The following is a 20,870-nucleotide window of genomic DNA, read 5'->3' as shown; positions in this document are numbered from 1 at the left end:
ACATAAGAAATGTAATTAGAGTGCTACCAGGGAATTGGAAAGGGTTGGGGAAACCAGGAATGGCTATCTAGAGGAGGGGTTTATGCTGGGTATTAATAAGTGGACAAGGCTTTTTAGGCAAAGATAGTTCCAAGATTCAGAAGCTGAGAAGGCTTTGCTGGCTGCAATGGGGGACAATAGGGTCATGGAGCCCCATGTTGCACAACTCCAGGGAGCACATGCACACTGTGATGTAGAGTTGGATCCTTCTGGAGATATATTTTATAATATCAATAGCTGGAGTTGTGTAATATGGCAAACTCAGAGAACAAAGCTAGAAAAGTAAGTTGCCTCCAAATTATGGAGGGCATTGAATGCTACAGTTGACTTCATCCTGTTGGGAAAGAAAAATATACAGAATATTTTTCATGTCATGGGGGGATGCATGACCAAATCTGCCCTCTAGACATATTCATAGAACAATGAGCTTGGACAGCAAGGAAAAGACAGACCTGTTAGGAGACTTTTGAAATAGTGGTGAGCATGAAGGCCTAGGAAAGCAAAGGGAAGGATTTTTGATTTGGGAATCATTATCAAGAAAAATAGGTCTTCCTGGCTGTATAGATGTGGAAGAAAAAGAGAGAATTGTCAGTTTTCCGATTGTTAGAGTTCAAGTGACTATAGCAAATGATCATACTAATTTCAGGAACATAGAAATCAGGAGAAAAGTATGTTTGGGTCCATTTTAGGCATATTGAGTTTGTGATGAAAGCAAATCATGTCAGTAGAAATATATTTGGAAGTATGAGTGCACCTTGTGAAAGTCCTGCAGGCTTAAGATTTTGGAGGTCTTCCAACCTGCAGGAAGAGTTGAAGTCCTGGGGATCTTATCATAAGTCTTGCTACAGTAATTTTTTGGGGCATGTACTTTTTGGACTTGGATAAAATCTCTCTCTAGGCTGCAGTTCTTTAAATGGAATACGTTGAATCCTTCCTGAAATAGAGCTGTACTTCCATCATGAGGAATTGTTCTCCATATAAGTAGCTAGTGCCCTATGTAAAAGGTTCATGCATGAATATCAGTAATGTGGAAAAAAATCACTTTCTTAAACACAACTTTGTAAGGTACAATGATGCATAAAACCCCTGCAAAGTAAATTCATAAATATTGATTAAAGAAATGGCACAGACCAGATGGTGGAGCACCATGATTCCTGGGTTCTGAAATGGAACAGCAGTCACTACAAGGGGTCAGTCTTAGGTGGAGAATTACCTTGAAAGTGAGCATCAAAATTGTTTCTATAATACTGTAATTTTCAGTATTACATGTACAATTTTGTCTCCTAATATTTTAAGTTACAAAAATAATACAAAATTATGTAAAATCTGGGAGTAAAAGAGAGAAATGACCTACAATTCTTTGTAATTACTTTTATGTTTTTATATTGTTGCAATTATTGGATGCATACAATTATGTATACTTATTTTTGACCTTTGGCTCTTCTGTGTTTTCCATGATGGTCCTTATAACTATTAAGTGGCCTCATGAATGGGTGCACTGAAACTGATTAAGCCTAGTTTAAAAGGTTAGGAAATTTAACCTTTTTCTACTTTTACAAAACAAATAATGCCTAATTCAATGTTCTTGTACTTATTTTCCTATATTTTAGATTATTTTTATGGGTTAGTCTGCCAGAAACAGAATTTTACCACATCAATGAAAGACTGTATTTTGTATTTGGGGTGTGGGTGTTGGAGATTAAACTGAGAGCTTCATGCATGCTAAGTTCATGCTCTATCACTGAGTTATACCCTCAACCCCAAATTTATTTTTTTATGGCTCTTAATGCATACAGCAAAATTTGTCTCCCAGAATTTCATCCTGCTTTTTCCTGGCACCAGCAACCTATGAGTGTTACTCTTTAGGCACCTTTGCTACCTCTGGATATCATGATTTTTAAGTTGCTAATTTAGTAAGTGAAAGAATATGTTTAATTTTTATGAAAGCCTCGATATATTTTTAAGCTGAGACATTTTTTTGGGTAGCTTTGATTGTGTAGTTGCATATAAGCCAGTAGTTTTCCCCATAAAAGCAGTGACTTGCATGCATTTTCTATCTACAATTCCAGTAAGAGCAATGGTGGATATAGTGTATACCTTTGGAGGTTTTGTGGCATGTTTTGACTTTTTAAATGTATTCATTCAACTTTTATTGAACACTTAGTATCTGCCAGCCTCTGCTGCATACCCTGGAATACAAAAGAGTAATAGACAAAGTGGGAGGGCATTACAAGCACAGTAGGCAGTATTTACAAAGGACTGTGCAGTATGATAAAAAAGAATATTTTCATACAAGTACAGTTGCTCATTATTTTGGAGATAAAAGGTACTATGTAAGTTATCTATTGCTGGGTAACAAACTATTCTTAGTCACAATGGCTGAAAATAACACCATGTCTCACTACAGTGTGGGGTAACTAGATAGTTTTTTCTGCTTGCTTTCGTTGGGTATGTTCATGCTGCATTAATCTGGAAAGAGGTCTGGGGCTAGGCTCAGAGGGACATCCCAAATGGCTAGGCTTCTCTTTCCAAGAGGTTATTCATTCTCAAGAGACTGGATGAAGCTGCACTAGAGTTTCAAGGGGGTGAGCCTCTATGTGTAAGGATGTGTCATGCCTCTGCTTGTGTTAGATGTGCTTGTATCCTAGAGGCCAAGCAAATCACATGACCAAGCCCAGGCTCTAGGTGAGAAGGGACTGCACAGGGATATGGAAAGTGTGATTCATTGGGAATTGTTGGAAAAACAATCTCTCATAGGTATAATCAGGGGAATGATGGGCACTGAATAGACACAGATGCCTGTTTTTTGTTATAATTCCTTAAGAATGACTGCAAGGATTTTCATAGTTTGGGAGATATATAAGGAGTTTGTGTTTGTGTGAACATGCCCCACTGTGATTTCTATCTTTAGAAAGGCCTGAATGATATTAGACCTGAGAAAATTAGGACATAAATACAGTCTCCTAGCTGAAAGATCATAAGAGAAGGAAATAAATTTGAGAAATATTCATTAGGAACAGCAATAGCCATAGAGTTAGGCTGCCATCATTTATCTAAAACCAAAGTTAGTCTTCTGTAAGATAGAGAATGAAAGTCTGGAAATGGACCGAATAGAACAGCATGCCCCCCAACAAACCAGTAGGGAAAACCACATGTTTCTCTCTCCTGTTTATTACTCACGGAGTCGCACTTTCAGTGGGAGACATTGGGGATCATGGATGTCGGGCAGGAGTGAGCAAGGGAATCTGGGAAGGAAAGAGCAGACTGAGCAGGGTGGCTCACCACCTTTGGCACCAGCACTCAGGGTTTCTGATCACTGCTCAGGGACAGCAAGCTTTGAGCATGAGGATTTGTTCTGGGGAGAGATACCAAGTCAGGAGAGTTTATGGTTTGATGCAGAGAAGAAGGATAATGAAATGTAATTTAAATTCTGCATTTGTTTAGTGATTTTTTTTTAAACACCAGCTCTGTCCTCCCCTCCTCATTTCTCCCTTTCAACTGGCTCTTTGTGGGTGGGTTACTTTTCTGAAAGGCCTACTTCCTTTCTCTTTTGTTTTTCTGTCTTGATCCCTGGGGAGAATGGAAATTAGCTAAGTGTGATGGGTGTTCAGGAGGCAGGCTTTGGTCCTTAGCCAAGAAAGAACAAATTCCCCCAAGAGTAGCCAAAAGTACTAGCTTCACAACCCCCTCCCCCCCTTCTTAAAACTGAAAGGGTTTCTTTGTTACTTCAATATCCTAAACCAGGGCACTAATAAGTTTTAAGAAATCCATGATCATACCCAAACACATCCCTCAAATCTGCTCAATTATCAATTAGCCTGTGTCTGAAGCTATGGGAAGGGGGAGTCAGATTTGAGAATATTTAAAGTAGAATAAAACGATGCCTTTACTCAGGTTGAATGTTTAGCCTTTATGTGAGGGGTGTCAGCCTTGCAACAGGAAGTCATATCATGAAAACAATAATCATAATATAAAGCAGACTGAAATAAATGCTAAGTAGAGGTGTGTTACCTGGTGCTGCGGAGAGGCAGAGAAAGAAAAACTTCATGGAAGGGAAGATGTCTGGAGTGGTTTTTGAAGAATGAGATGGGGCTACTGAAGTGGAGGACGCAGCCTCAGGTGAGAACACACTGCTGGGAGGTGCTCAGTGTAGCCAGGGAATGGCTGGGTTGTAGGGTTTGGGCCAATATAAGAAACCTCAGGAATTTTTGAAATGAGTCTCTTTCTTTCTCCAATAAATTCTTCTCTGAAACAATATCATTCATTCAAAAAGCATTAAAATATTATTAATATTAGATCAACTAATTTTGATTAGTAATATTAAAACAGGTTTATTAGTCATTTTATTCTCAGGACTTAGCCCAGAGTTAACAACGGGTAACATATCAGACCACACTCAGCATTTTATATTCTGCAAATGCTTGTTGCCCTGGGAGAATGGAAGTTATGGCGTGGTACCAAACAGCAACACAACACCAATGACCTCACACAATGCAGGATCATTCTCCCTCCTGCCTCTTGTACAGTGCAGGTCAGCAGGGAGACCTACTCCCAAAGATGGCACAGAGACTCATGTCAAAGGAGGGTCCATCCTGGCATATGCCTCCACAGTCAACAAGACAGGGAAGTAGGGATGTGGCAAATTATCTACTATCTCTTAACACTTCCACCTGGAAGTGACACAGGTCACCTTTCTCACATTTCATTATCCAAACAAGTCATATGATCAGACCTGACTTCAATGAAAGCAGGGAAGAGAAAAAAAAAATCAGAATATTTGTGAAGAGCTCTAATGATCCCATGCAAACACGGTGGGTCTCCTTAACTCAGCTTTCACCTTGTAAGGAAAGTTAATAAACGCATTTTTTATGAATGAATATTATGAAAATACAACTTATTCTATGTACATAAGCAAGAAGCTAATTCCTATACCAGAGTTTGGTATGGATAAAGTCATTCCCAAATTTTCCTAACAGAATTCTCTGCTTGCTGAGCAAATCAGAGTATTTTGCCTTGAATCACTTTAAATTTCCGCATCGTTTCCATGTCAATGGCAGCCCACTTGGTATTTCTTGCCTCTTAGGAGATGATAGCATTTACTCTGAAAACCTTGTTCAGTCATTGAACACCTCGCAGAAAATTTAGCTAGTGTAGACATATGCCTAGCGCTTGTACTAACATTTTCTCTCTTCTATTCTGACACTTATTAGATGATTGCTTTAAAGCTATTTTTAAAGAGAGGACTTGAAAGAGGAGAATGGATCAATCACTGTTTAGCCTGCCAGACCCTCTTTGATGTACAGTAACCAAAAGTCATTCTCATCACATCATAGAAGGTTCAGGTGAGGAAGCTTGTGATCTCAGCTGAATTCTTAATACACGATAGGCTGTCTAGTGTCCCCACACAGGGGATGTAATTCAGTTTATAATAAAAGCTCAGTGCCCTTATTGCTGTTACTATACACAGCAGACTTACTATACACCATCTATTGTATTTTTTTTTTTTTTTGGATGAAAGAAAAAAGTATTAGATTATGTCCTAACTGCCTTTCAGTGTCTACTTAACCAATTCCTGTTGCTAATTAGCATCTGGGTTCTCTAATAGGGCAACATCCTGGGCAAATCCTAGTCTTCCTCACGTAGCTCCCTCCACAAGACTATTTTCCCCTTGGGATGATGAACTAATTATGCCCATTCCATGGTAAACATGAGGCTGTTTTCAAAGGACTTGGAACATGCTAGCCATCTCATTGTATTAGCCATCAATTGGAATCACAGAATAAAGTGAAACAAGGTCTAAAGATAGCTTTGTATATTGACCTTTGCTGGAAGAAATGCTCAATGGCTGAGAGAGTTCATAGATAACCTAGTTTCTCATCCTCTCAGCCTCTTACAACAATAACGCACTTGCCACCTCAGCAGACATATTATATAATCAATACTTAGATGGCCATTATTGCTGTTGGGCATAACAAATGCATTCAAAAGGCAGAAGAATCTTCTGGAGACTCTCATTCTGTCAACCAGGGCAGTCCGCAGGGAGAGTTTCCCTCCAAAAGCAGACAGCCGGAGGAAATGTTGACAATGTCAGGCAGAGTTTCTAGGACAGCAAGCCACCAGGGTCTCTGCCTTCCCCCAGCAGGCTCCTGGACATAGGACCAACCTTTGCTGGTGCATCAAAGGAGTTATTTAGGGTGTCCAAATATTTTCTTCACTGCTTTATTTAAGGGATTTCCCCTGACTCCTGATACTATGAAGAGCAGAGATTGAGCTTTTCTGTCATAGCCACGTGATAAATAAGTGCTCATAAGGAAGTTGAAGATGTCAGATTTTTAAAAACCTCTGGTGATATTACATGGATTTTGCACTTTAAATATGAGTAAAAGAATCTGATGTTTCTCCAATAATTTCAATCAATGGCTTTCAACGACATTGCCAAATGGAATAGAGTGAGGATAACATTTCATTAAAAGATCATTTATGGTTTGAGTTTCAATAAGACATTCTCTGCATTTGATTTATTAATTTGAGAAAGTAGAGATAGAATTGACTTTTCCAGTAAATTTGTTTTTATTTTCTAGTGTCTCTGAATAGTTTTGTACAAGGCCACAGTTAGATCATGCTTTCCCATGATCAATAGAGCTATACCCTAAAAACTTAGAAACATATATCGATAGAATGTACCTCATTTACTTGATAAAAACAACTGTGAGGGCATATGGAATGAGAGCAGGCATGTTAAAATGCTAACAAAGAAATCTCCTCACAACTCACCCCCCTCAAAAAATATTCAAGAATGCATGTGGGATTTGCAATCAGGCTGCATCGGGGGGTCAGAGATCAAAAATAAATGGTGGCCCACAACATGCAGAGCTTTTAAAAAATAATGTCACATTCTTTCATTCTCAGCATAAGAAATGGGCAACTTGTTCAGGGCAAATAATTGTTTGAACTGAGGATTTTATTATTAATCTCTGAAGACTGCTGAATTTAGGGTCACAGTAAGGGTTGATTAGGTACAAGGTGCATAAAGCTCTCCTCTGTCGATGCTATTGAAAGAAGCAAGTAATTTAGATTCAGAATTGGTCTTGGATTGAAGCTCACTCCATTACCGACCATTTTCAATTTCAGCTATACAATAAACATCAAGCTCGGCAAGGAAATTAGTACATTTGGTAATGTATTGGAAGAGATGGGTGGGTCTTTGACAAGATGACACTTATCACCAAAGCTTCAGTTAATGAAACCCTTGAGTGGTATCTGCGTTTGACATATTTTGACATTTTTTGAAATCACATCCAGCGTTTTTTTCCCCACGATGTTCTTCTTTATGAGAGGAAAAAAATCCATCTATCTTTAAAATGAGTACTGGAGTACTGCAATATTATTGGGGAAAAAAATTAAAGAGAAGCTGCCTGCCACTGACAGGAGGAACAGAGTACTTTCTCAAAATCTGTACAGAGCAACAGATTCGCAGGTTAAATTTTATTCAAATGAGGCCCACAGTGCATTTCCAGGAGAGGCTGGAGGTTTAAATGGAACATGTTTTATCACACTTTCTCTAAGAGTCTCTTGCACTATAAAATGTGATCTTATTAATATAACCACAATTTACATTATTGTAAAAAAAAATCCTCCAATTTTGGTAATTATTTCCAGAACAAATAGTTTTCTGTCCTTTTTTTTTCCTGTTTTTTTTTTTTTTCCTTGCAAAGAAACTGCTTGTACCTTAGTGAGAGTGAGACTTTTAAAGAGGAAATAATGGCGGGGGACAGAAAATGAAGACTATCTACAAGACAAAAAAAAAAAAAAGTTGAGAAAGAAAAACTGCAGAGGGAAATAAAGGTACCAAATAAATAGGGAAGAGTAGATAAGAATGACAGCATTGAGAATGAACAATTTCTGGCCTCAGACTAGTTCTGACTAGATCACAACCCATATTCTCTCACCAGAGTTTTCACGGTTATGTATAATTAAATGCTGTTTTATTGCCAAGTGGCCTAGATAATGAAAAACCAGAAAAAGAAGAAAAATGCCTTCCAAAGTGACCAAAAATTTAGGTTCACACATTCTCAGGAGTGGTTTTTGTTATTTACTTTTTTTAGGGTTTTTTTTCCCCTGAAAGCTGGGTGAAATTATTATGTATTCAGATATTTTAAATCTCACACAGCTCTATTGTTCATGCCATGTTTTTCATCCAGTGCTGGGAGAACAATTGTAACAAAAATACAAAGCGTTCTAAATGGGGGGGCCTTCCTGAACCCTACCGGCCCCGGGTGGCACTTGCAGTGTGGTAGGCCCAGCCGGGTGGTCCCTCCCATACATCACTTACCCACCACGCGGAGGAGGTCACCTTGAAGTTTGGAAGGGGGAATAGGAGTGAGAAAGAGCGTGAGGGAGGCAGCAAGAGCAGAGAGGGGAAAGAAAAAAGGCTGCTTTGTACAAGATAGATACTCTCGAAGAATTCAAAATACACAGAGGACTCTTTTTTTAACCTCCACTCTGTAGGTGATTTCTTTAAACCCCTCTATAAGGCCCCGATCCTTTCTTACTTCCATAATCCAAGTCTAAGACCCCAGATCTTACAGTTAAGGAGAGGGGGGGGGGGACTTCTATATTAGCTCCAGGCCTTAATTTTATCATCTCAAAAAGCTGCAGTTCTACATTTTGCTGACTGCTGACTCTCATCCCTAACCCCTAAAATAATCATTTTAACATCATATTAAAAACACAATGAGCATTGTGGCATTGTTCAGTCATCTAATAATCCAGGGTTTGATGATTATTTCTGCTGTTCCTTATCCATCTGCACCCACCCTACAAGTGTGGAAAATCCATTGAATGAATTGGATTTAAATAGCATGATATATCTATCATTTGACCTCAAAAATGGCAGTACAATTCAAATATTTTTAATAGCACAGGTATGGCCTCTTGGACAAAGGTGCCTCCTAAGTCTTTTTTTTTATTTTAACAATTATTCAAATTGTTAATCATTAAACTTAAATAACCAAACCTTGAGCGGGAGGTTATTATCATAGTCAGTGATGCTATTTAGCTGAGAGACACTGGAATGGCAAGTCATTCCCATTTGGGGTCCATTATGATTAATTGGTATTCTTGCTCTAGCAGTTGTTAAATATTTTGTTTCATCCAGTATATTTATTTACCAGAATGGTTGGTTGCCAATGGACTACTTATATAATCGTCAATCACTTGTGTATTTGTTGAATGTGTCCCCATCCCCTATGACACTCACCTTTTCACAAAGCAAGGGGAATTTCCCTTCATCTCCTCTGGACAGGACAGTTCTTGCCACATACTAGCCACTCAAGAAATGCTGCTTTTTTTTTTTCCTTGAATGACTGAATTGAAGATTCCCCACATATTCACGTTTTAGGAGTTGTGACGGCCCTAGAAGAATGATCTCTTTCATCCCTTTGTGGCATTAGCTGCTTTTTCTTTCAGAGTAATTCTGGCATTGAATACAGCAAAAACTGGAGGAGCATTTTTCGCTGTGGATTTTTATTTGATCTCCCTGTTTTTTAAGAATGATATCCCTGTGATCAGCTTTGCCTGATGTCCTGGAGTTCACCGTCTTTAGAGTTAAATGTTCAGTCTTCTGCAGGGTGGAGAAGGAAAAGTAACTCAGCTGCTTAAGGCCAAGGACAGGACTGGGGGTGGGAGGACAGATGCGAATTCTGGGATTTTAAGTCTCCTTTTTCAGCATTAATTGAACACTCATCTTTGGAGAGACATCGTGTCTACAATTTCTAAGCTTTTCTGGAGTAATTTGATTTAAATCACCTAAAGTCTGTGCTTCCTAAACTTTTGGTAGTGGGTTTCAGCTTTATCTGGTTTATTAAATCAACAATTTCTTATTACTTTTCTTCCATTTTTTTCTGTCTTTATGTTGTTTTAGTTCCTCTGTTGACATTTTAGCAAGGTTTCTGGAAGAAGCATAATGGGTAGTACTATGTACTTGGTGTTTTACTGAATAGGTTTAGTACACTTTCCCCATTGTATAGTTATGAAATGTTTGACAGAAACAATGACTGTATCTACATACATGCAGGACACTTTCATTTGGAATATGTGAATGTATGGATTCATAGGCACATGTGCACACATGCTATATGTAATACACCTAAGGTGTAATAACCTAAGTCTATCCTCCTAAAATATAGTAACCTAAGTGTTTACTAAAGGAAACCACTGTGGTAAATTTTTGTTTAAAATTACCTCATTTTTCTTTTAATTTTCACATTGTTGAATATTCCCATATCAATTTGATTTTGATTAAGTCATGGTATAATAGCAACTTATGTCAACAAATGTTGATTTTTTTTTAACCACGTCCTAGGTGTGGTTTGGCTGAGTCTCTGTTTTTTTTTTTTTTTTTTTAATGATTATTTTCTTTACTTATGTGGTGCTGAGGATCGAACCCAGTGCCCCATGTGTGAGGCAAGCACTCTACCACTGAGCCACAACCCCAGCTGTCTCTGGGGGTTTTGCCTTTGCTTTGCTTTTATCTTTACTTCAGGACTCAATCTAGAGAAGCAGCCCCTGTCTCAGTCTCACTGCAGACCAAGCTGTGGCAAAACAATGTGTGGGTTCTGGAGACTGCTGGGAAGTTCAAACATCAAGTCTGTTAACGTTTCATTGGTCAAATGTGTTATCAGTGGAGAAGACCTATCACCGGGGGTGTAAATAAGGCACATGTATAATCCTTTTATAAGAAATAACAGTGACTAGTGGAGAACAGTAATAAAATTGCCCACGGTTTGCTCCCTTGAGCACAAGTATTCATTCCCCACTCTTCCACATAATAGTATATTCCTCTGCCCTCAAGGAAAACACAGATCCCATTATAGCACTGGATTCCAGGTCCAGGATTTTGTGACAGCCTTAACATCAGGACCAGATGCAGCTTCTCTGACTAGGAGACCAATGAGCTTAGATTAAAATCTGCCCACCAACTGAAATCCCATTCTGCAAATGTGGTGAGAGTCCTCTACTGTGCATCCTAGCGGACTCTCCACTAGGCACCTTCTATTCTCACTATCTGGCTCCCATTCCATGGTTACAGGTAACTCTTGACTACTCTGTGGGCGGTTCTTCCTTTTACATTATCCTTCTTGGGTCACATCTGAAAAGGGCTATGGAGAACATTGTCCCTTGAGAGCTGAGATTTTCCTTTTTTTATTCATTCTTCTATTTTTATTAACACATATTAATTATAAATATTAATGGGGTTAATGTATTATTTCTGTACATGCACATGACATGGGCTGATCAAATCCAACCCCCCTTTTCCAACCCCTTCCCACACCTTTTTCAATCTCTATTAAGCACTATTCTATTTTTAGTTGACTTTCTCTAGCTTCCACATATGACTGAGAATATGTGGTACTTGCCTTTCGTGTCTGGATTATTTCACTTAGCATAATGTCCTCCAGTTCCATCCATTTTGCTGTAAAGTACAGGATTTCATTTTTATTTATGCCTAAATGGTACTTCACTGTGAAAATATACCATATTTTTTAATCTACTCAACTGATAATGGGCACATAGGATGTTTCCATATGAGAGCTAAGATTCTTGTTTCCTGCTCTTGTAATAGGCTATTTTCTTTTCATATAGTCTGACGGCTCCTTTGGCAGTATAACTCTCAACAATTTCCTCAGTTTTTATGCCAATAGTCATGTACACAATTCTTTTTAAGCCATGCCTCTTCCTTCTCCATTTAAGAAAATATTTTGAGTTTATTAGATTTCTGTTGGGGAGCTACATAATTAGACCCTTTCCTGACATTTTGCCACCTAAAAAGATTTGCCAGTTGTTACCATAATCAATTCAACAAAAGGCACTCAATATCTTTGATTTGATCTCCACCTTTCCCAATTTAAATTTTAATCAACTTTTGCCACATGAAGATATTTTCAGGTTTACTTTTGGATGTGAGAATCAGTTGCATCTTCCAACCATCTAAAATCCCAACTTTCCAACTTCCTTCATTTTTATATTTTCTTATAGATTGGCCAGTTCTTTTGTGAGATCATCTCTTTTCTCCACTACCATGACAAATGGAGCCAATATCAACCAACTCCTGATGGGTACATGTGTTTTCCAATCTCTCTGCCTAAGTTCATAGGTTATCCAGTTTACCCTTTGCTTTGCATGATACTGCATCTACTCCTTCACTAAATGTTTCCTCTGCATGATGAATTGCTATCTGTCCAGCCTCTAATAAGAGTTTTCTTGCTACTGGTAGCACTGACTTTAAAGTAATAATCTCTAAATATCAATTGTTTAGCAAAACAAGGAAATATTTCTTGCCTACATTACATAGTTTTATACTGGTTGTGGACTAGTTGACCTTTTATTCCCTAAATTTCCTTCCAGAATCCAGAATTAAGAGGGAAGGCCTCATTTGGGACATGCCATGTTTATGGAAGATGTAGGACAATTATAGCAGAATCACATGATAATTCTTACAGCTTCTTTTCAGGAGTGGTATGTATCACACCCGCTAATATTCAATGGGTCAAAGTCAGTTAGACGACTGACATGGACAATAGTGTTATAGGAAGTATGATTCACAGCAGAGGTAGAAGAGTAGTGAGTATTTTGAATGAATAATATTATCCAATACAATTCCTGAACATTGAACTTCATATAAAGAAAATAATAAAATATGTGATTTTTATGATTAACATTTTTAGACTACAAGATTTTATTTCTGAATTTCATCCGTGTTAATTCTTACAGGGTTCACTTATTGCTGTTATATAGTATTCCATTACATAAATTCACCAAAATTTTTTTATGCACTGTACTCATTTCTAGTGTTTTGTTTTGTATCGTCTGCTAATCACACCATGCTTCTAAAAACTCTTGTAGATTTCTTCCAATGTACACATTTACATATTTTTTAGAATATATGCAAAGAATGAAATATTAAGAGTCATAAGATTCATTCATCTCAAATATATTAATTAATGCTTGATTTGCTTTACACAGTAATGATATCAACCTGTACTTTTGTCAGGAATATTTGAGTTCTCATTGTTCCACACCCTTGAAAGTACTTAGTATCGTCAGACTTTAATATAATTACCAATAAAGTGGATAACTCATTGAGAATTATATTTGTATTTTTTCACTCACTACTGCATGTGTCCATTGGTTATTTATATGTCCTCCTCTGTGAAATATCTATATATCTCTTTAGGGGATTTTTTTCTATTGAATTATGTGTAAGTTTTTCATTGATATTTAGGAATCATTTAAAAATATTTATCATTTTGAATGCTAGTCCTTGGTTGCTTATGTGTGTTTCTAATATATTTTCGTCATGGCTTGACTTTTCAATTATGAAATGGTGTCTTTGATGAATATGTTTTTACATTTTAATATAGAAAAGTTCATTAATATTTTTATTTGTTGTTGGTGCTTTTTTATTTTGCATAAATAATCCTTGGCTACATAAAAATCAAAAAGGTAATATCAAGTGAGAATTTTAATGTTTTCTTTTCATTATAAAGTCTTTAATTCACCTGGAATTTGTGTATGTATCTTTGGGAACCAACTTGACAATCCACTGACCACACGTCTTTTATTGTATACTTCATATTTGTGTAGTTGTACTAAAAGTATAATTAAAAATTTTAATTTCTGATTTTTAAAAAAATGCAATAAATATTTCTGAATTTTTGTATGCTGATTATATATCCAGCAACCTTGCCAAATTTTCCTATTAATTAAAAAATTTAATTTTAGATTCATTTTTAAAGGATAACATTACTCATACATAAGAATAATTTTGGTTTTTGCTGTCCAATTCTCATTCCTTTTTTATTTATATATTTTTCTAATTTAAATGCTAGTAGTTTAATAGAAGTGCTAACAGTGAGTATCTGATCATTTCTGATTCTAAAGTGAATGCTTTCAACATCCCACCATTGAACATGGTGGTTATTAGAGGGTTTTTTCCTTCCATTTTTCTCTTTCATATTATCTTTACAATCCTGGGTATATCTAACTTGATGGCAGTTTTTATCTTCTTATATGCATGTGGAATAATTTGCTAATATGTTCTTTATACTGCTCTTCCCCTCAAACTTGTTTTTTAATATCAAATCTGTGTCAGTTTCATAATATATTGAGGAGCTTGTCCTATTTTTATATTCTATGGAAACTTGTGAAATTGAAATTAACTGTTTCTTATAAGTTTATTAAATAGTACTTAACCAACAACCAAGGTCTGTTTCTTTTAGTCTCAGGGTTAAAATATTCTTTAGTGTTGATTCAAAGTTCATGTGGTCATAGAGCTATTTAGTTCATCAGTCCTTTTCAGTTCATTTTGATAATTTAATTTTTTCTGATTTAATTAAGTTTTTAAATGTAATGGAATAAAGTCCTGTATGATATTTTCTAATAAGACAATTCTTGCTTAATCTATGGCTATATCATATTTTCATTCTAATACTTTATCTGCAATTCCAGTTTTGTGTCTTCTCGACCAATCTTTCCACAGGCATATCTGTATATTAATCTTTTTAAATGATGAACTTTTGGCTTTGTTGGTCATCTGACTTTGTTTTATGTTTTATTTTTTATGATACAACTTCTAATATTATTCATAGGTCACTGGCACAGGCAAAGGTTTGATTCAACAGTCTGCAGAGGCAGTAGTGAACATAATATTATGTATAAATAGGAAAAATTATATCCTCTAAAGAGAGGATATAATTTATGAATTCTTAATTCTTATTCCTGTTTTTCAAATGATTTGAGTCACTTCTCTTATTCCTCTTTTAAAATATGAGTTTAATCTAGGAGTTGATTATTAACCCTATACGGCTCTACAATTCAAGATTGAATAATACAACTCTTCATTTAAATGTTCTAATATCAAAGCTTCTAGTAAATGTTAAACTAAATAATATGTGGTTTAGCTTCTGAAAATTGCATATGACTTTCTAGACTTTAAGAAAAATTCTTCACACAGTGGGCTGGGCAGGTGCTCTACCACTGAACTACATCTCTAGCTTCTCTGCAACTTTAGGAGACTCATCCATCACAAAACTCCTGGAACTTTTATTCTCTTGGTCTCCAGGAAATGGTTCAGAGATGAAGAGTAATACACAATTGAATAAACCTCCACATAGCTGTTCTTAAAAAAGCAAATATTGTGAATTTCACCTTTATGTCTATCCATAAAGCACTGATTAAAAAAACAGAAACCTATAAATAAATAGAAAGAAGATCAGTAGAGGAAGGGTAACAGGAGGAGGGAGGAAGGGAGGGAAAGAGGAAGTACTAGGGACTGAAGTGGAGCAAATTATATTCCATACATATATGATCATGTCAAAATTAATATTTAAGTATAATATACTCGTAAACATATTTTTAAAAAGCAAAAAAAGAAAAGAAGAAAATTCCCCTAGTCAAAAGTTAATTGAAAAAATTTTAGTAATATATGTATAACATTAAAAAGCAGATTTTATATTAAAAACAAGTATGGCTGTTCATTTATTCAGCCCTGTAAACCAGCCTGGAAGCCCTGCCCACCCATCCTCAGCACCTCTGAAGCAGCTGGGCCGCCATCTTTGAGTGGCTTGGCACATCAAAACTCAAGAAGCAGCTTGGCAGCCTCACCCATGATTCTAGCAAGCACTGAGCAACCTATTTTGAGTGACTCAGCCCTCTGAGGGCCCCCAGAAAGCAGCAAGGGAACTCTGTCCCAAGTTCCAAGAAGCATCTGGGCAGCCTATTCCCAGAATAGCCCACTGAGGCCCCCAAAAGCAGGTAGGCTACTCTGTCCACCAACCTTGACCATGAGATACAGTTAAGTGGCCCATCTGAGCAAGTCAGTCCCTAGAGGACCTGCAAATTCAACTGTGAATCCTTTCGACACTGATAGACAACTTGTCTTGGCCTATTGGTGCAACATGGCCCTCACACAGTCTTTAGTCACTGATGGGTACCCTACCCTGCTACAGGCATGCTGCACCACAGTGGCCCCACTCCCATGTGACCCTTGAAAATTGATGAGTTACCATGCCTCTGCTGCTGTACCAGCCACACCTCGCCTGTACAGGTCTGCCAGTGTCCCTGCCCCCACTGACACATGGAAAGTGGACAGGTGCTTCACCCCCACAGCTGTGCACACTGCACTCCAAGCCACCAGCAATCCTGCTCCACTTAAAAAGCTGCATCCCAGCTGGTGGTGTAATCCCACAATTCTAGCATCCCACTTACTGAGACATGGACATTATCAACATGGATAACAGCTGAAGAGGCTGCACAGCTTTTACGCCAAAGTGTCTACCTAGAAACAAAGCCAACGCAGCTTATCTAACTGTCATGCTAGAACACATCACCAGGAAAAAGTCTTTTACTATGAATGCCACCCTATGAAATTAGTAGAAGCAATTGGTCAGTTTGAGACACAAATATCTATGTAGGGACACACATGAAGCAAAGGTAACAAGCTAGGTGCAGTGGTGCACACCTGTAATCCCAGCAGTTCAGGAGGCTGAGGCAGGAGGATTGCAAGTTCAAAGCCAGCCTCAGCAAAAGTAAGGTGCTAAGCAACTCAGTGAGACATTGTCTCTAAATAAAATATAAAGTAGGGCTGGGATGTGGCTCAGTGGTTGAGTGCCCCTGTGTTCAATCCCTGGTACCAAAAACAAAAACAAAACAGGTAACTTGATGCCTCCAAAGGGATACAAAAACTCTCAAGTATTAGATGCCAAAGAAAAAGAAGTTAGTAAACTGCCTGCAAAGAATTAAAAAATATATATTTTTTTAAAAATCTTAATGAGATATAAGGGAATGCAGACAGACAATTCAACAAAATAAGTAAGACAATTCATGTTATAAAATACAATTTAAGCAAAGGAACAGAGATGATAAAAAGGAATCAAACAGAAATCTTAGATCCTAAGAACTCAACAAACAAAAGTAAAATATAGCTGAGAACTATATCAGTAGAATGGAAGAAAGAACTTCTGAGCTTCAAGACAAGTCTTTTGAAATAATATACTCAGACAAAAACAAAAAATAAAAAGAAAGAAATTTTGAAAAGAATTGAGAAAACTGACAAGACCAATAGGAAATTATAAAGTGAGCAAACTTTCACTTTATATGTAATTCAGAAAAAGAAGAGAAGGGCACAGAAACTTATTTAACAACTATGAAAAATTGTTGAAAACTTTCCAAATTTTGGAAAAAATACAAACATCAGTTCCAGGAATCTCAAAGGACCCCTCATAGATTCTATCAAAATAAGTTCCACTCTGAGGCATATTTCAAACTGTCAAACGTACAAGACAAAGAGATAATTATAAAAATAGCAAGAGAAAAGTTTCAAATCACAAATAAGGGAATCCCCAAGCAAGCGGTGGACTCCTCAGCAGGAACTTTATAGGCCAGGAGAAAATAAGATGAGATATTCCAAGTCCTAAAAGAAAATAGAAATGCCAATCAAGAATAGCATGGCAGCAAAACTAGCCTTAAAAAATGAAGATGAAATAAAGTCCTTTTAAAACAAGCAAAAATGAAGGAATTTATCACTACCACACTGTGTTTATAAGAAATGATTCAGGATATTGGGCACTAGAAGTGAAAGAATAATAATTACCACCATGAAAGCATGTGAACATACAAAAGTCATTAGCTTGAAGGTGTGTGTGTGTGTGTGTGTGTGAGGTGAGAGAGAGAGAATGAATCAAACCTCATTGATACAACCGCCACCGCCCCCCCAAAAAAAAAAAACTACAAAGATCAACAAAAATCAAGAAAGAACTAAGAACATGTGAAACAACTAGGAAAAAAGTTAATAAAATGGTAGGAATGTGTCTTTACTTATAAATAATAAACTATAATGTAAACAGATTAAATTCCTCAATTAAAAGATACAGACTTGCTGAAGAGATTTTAAAAAAAACCCACAAGACTCAATGATGAGCTGCCTATAATACATTTACTTGACCTGTAAGACACACATAGACTGAAAGAAAAGGCATAGAAAAAAAGATATACCATGCAAATGAAAACCAAAGGAGAGAAGGAATAACTACACTTGGATAAAATCAACTCCAAGTCAAAAATTGCAAAAGAGACAAAGAACATTACTATAAAATGAAAAAGGGATCATTTCAACAACAGGACATCATGATTGTAAATATATATGCATGCAACACTGGAGCACCCAATTGTTATTAATTTTTTCTTGCAATTCTCTTGCTTTAGCCTCCTGAGTCACTGGAATTACAGGTATGATGGGCCACTGCACTGAGTTGTGAGTCTCAGTTATTTTTTTTTTAATTTTTAAATTTGTTCTAATTAGTAATACATGACAGTAGAATGCATTTTGACACATGATACATAAATGGAATATAATTTCTCTTTCTTCTGGTTCTACACAATGTAGTATTGCACAGGTTATGTAATCATAGATGCACATAGGGTAATAATGTTAGATTCATTCTACTGTCATTTCTATCCCTTCCTCTCCATTCACTCCCCTCTGTCCAGTCCAAAGTACCTCTATTCTTCCCCTCCCCCACTTTTGTGAGGCAGCATCTGCATATCAAAGAAAACATTCAGCTTAGGTTCTTTGGGATTGACTTATTTCACTAAGCATGGTATTCTCCAGTTCCATCCATTTACCAGCAAATGCTATAATTTCATTCTTCTTTAAGGCTGAGTAATATTTCATTGTATATGTATACCACATTTTTTATTTATTTATCTATTAAAAGGCACCTAGGTTGATTCCATATTTCAGCTATTGCAAATTGAGCTGCTATAAACATTGATGTGGCTGTGTCACTGTAGTATGCTGATTTTAAGTCCTTTGGGTATAAACCAGAGAGTGAGATAGCTGGGTCAAACGGTGGTTCCATTCCAAGGAATCTCTACTGCTTTCCATAGTGGTGCAACCACCAATTTTCAGTCTGACCAACAATGCATGAGTGTACCTTTTCCCTCACATCCTTGCCAACATTACTCTCATTTTGATTATTTATATGTGGGGCTGAGGATCGAACCCACATGTGCTAGGTGAGTGCTGAGCCACAACCCCAGCTCATGTTGTTTGTATTCTTGATGATTGCCATTCTGACTGGAGTGAGATGGAATCTCAGTCTAGTTCTGATTTGGAACATCCAATTATATTAAACAAACATTATTAGATGTAAAAGGAGAGATGGAATGTAATACAATAATGAATGAGAACTTCAATGCTCCCATATCATCAGTGACAAGATCATCTGGACAAAAAAAATATCGACAAATATTATAGTTGAGTTATATTTTAGATGAAATGAACTTATCAGTGATTTAGAGAATTTTTCATCTAGCAGCTGCAGATACACATTCTCATCAGCACATGGAGTATTTTCTAGACTAGACCATATGTTAGGTTACAAATCAAGATTCAACAAATAAAATAAAAAAACTGAAAGGAAAACATGTATCTTCTTTGACCACAATAGAATAAAACTGGACATTTAAAACAAGAAAAACTTCAGGAATTGCACAAATACATAGAAATTGAACAATCAATGGGGCAATGAAGAAATTAAAAGGAAATTAAAAAGTTGACTGAAACAAATGAGTGTGGAAACAATATGTCAAATTCTATAATATAAATGAAAGCAGTTCAAGAGGGAATTTTATAGCATTAAGAATCAATATTTTTAAAATAGATTTCAAATAAAAATCTAATGATGTGATTCAAGGAACTAGAAATTCAAGGACAAACCAAACCCTAAAATTTTTAGACAGAAAGACAAAACAAAAATCAGAGCAGAAAAACAAGATAGAGACTAAAAAATTAATACAAAACAATCAATGAAATGAACTTTGTTTTTGAAAAGATAGACAATATTGACGAAGCTGATATCAAATGTTCTCTTTGATATGTGGATGCTAACCCACAATAAGTGAGGGGGTGGGGAAGAATAAAAGTTCACTGGATGAGACAAAGGGTAAGGAATGAAAGGGAGGTGGGGTTGGAATAGGAAAGACAATAAAATGAATCTGATATAACTTTCATATGTATATATATGAAAACACCACAGTGAATCTCACCATAGTTTACATCCACAAGACTGGGATCCTAATAGAATAAGATACATTTCATGCTTGTATAGATATCTCAGAATAGATTCTACTATCATGTATAACTAAAAGGAACAACAACAACTACAAAAACTATAGCTAGATTACCCAAGAGAAAAGGGACAAGACCCAAATAAATCAAATCAGAAGTGAAAAAAGAGACATTAAAAATGGTATGTCACAGGGATGCAAGAGACCATTAGGGACTATTATGAATTACTATAAACCAATAAATTACAAAACCTAGAAGAAATGGATAAACTCTGGATACATATCACCTACCAATATTGAACCATCAATACATTAAAAAAGACTAATGGCAAGTAATGAGATTTAATTAGTAATAAAAAGTCATCCCAAAAGAAAAGTCCGGGACTAGATATCTTCCTGTTGAATTTTATCAAACTGTTAAAGAGGTATTAATTCTAATTCTTCTTAAATTGTTTCATAGAATTAAAAGGGAGCTACCTTTCCCAAATTCATTCTATAAGGCTAAACTTACCCTGATACCAAACAAGAAAAGGACACAATGTAAAAATAAAACTACAGACAGCTATTCCTGATGAACATAGATGTAAAAGTTTTTAATGAAATACTAGCAAGTTGAATCAAATAACACTTAAAAAAATTATACACCATGATAAAGTGGGATTTATTCAGAGATACAAGGGTAGCTCAACATACACAAATAAATA

Source organism: Marmota monax, unplaced genomic scaffold (genome assembly GCF_021218885.2).
Source record: "Marmota monax isolate L192 unplaced genomic scaffold, Marmota_monax_Labrador192_F-V1.1 WCK01_AAM20220418_F8-fsc00074, whole genome shotgun sequence".
Taxonomy (NCBI): domain Eukaryota; kingdom Metazoa; phylum Chordata; class Mammalia; order Rodentia; family Sciuridae; genus Marmota; species Marmota monax.
The sequence above is the reverse complement of the archived record's forward strand: the minus strand, read 5'-3'. Positions refer to the sequence as shown.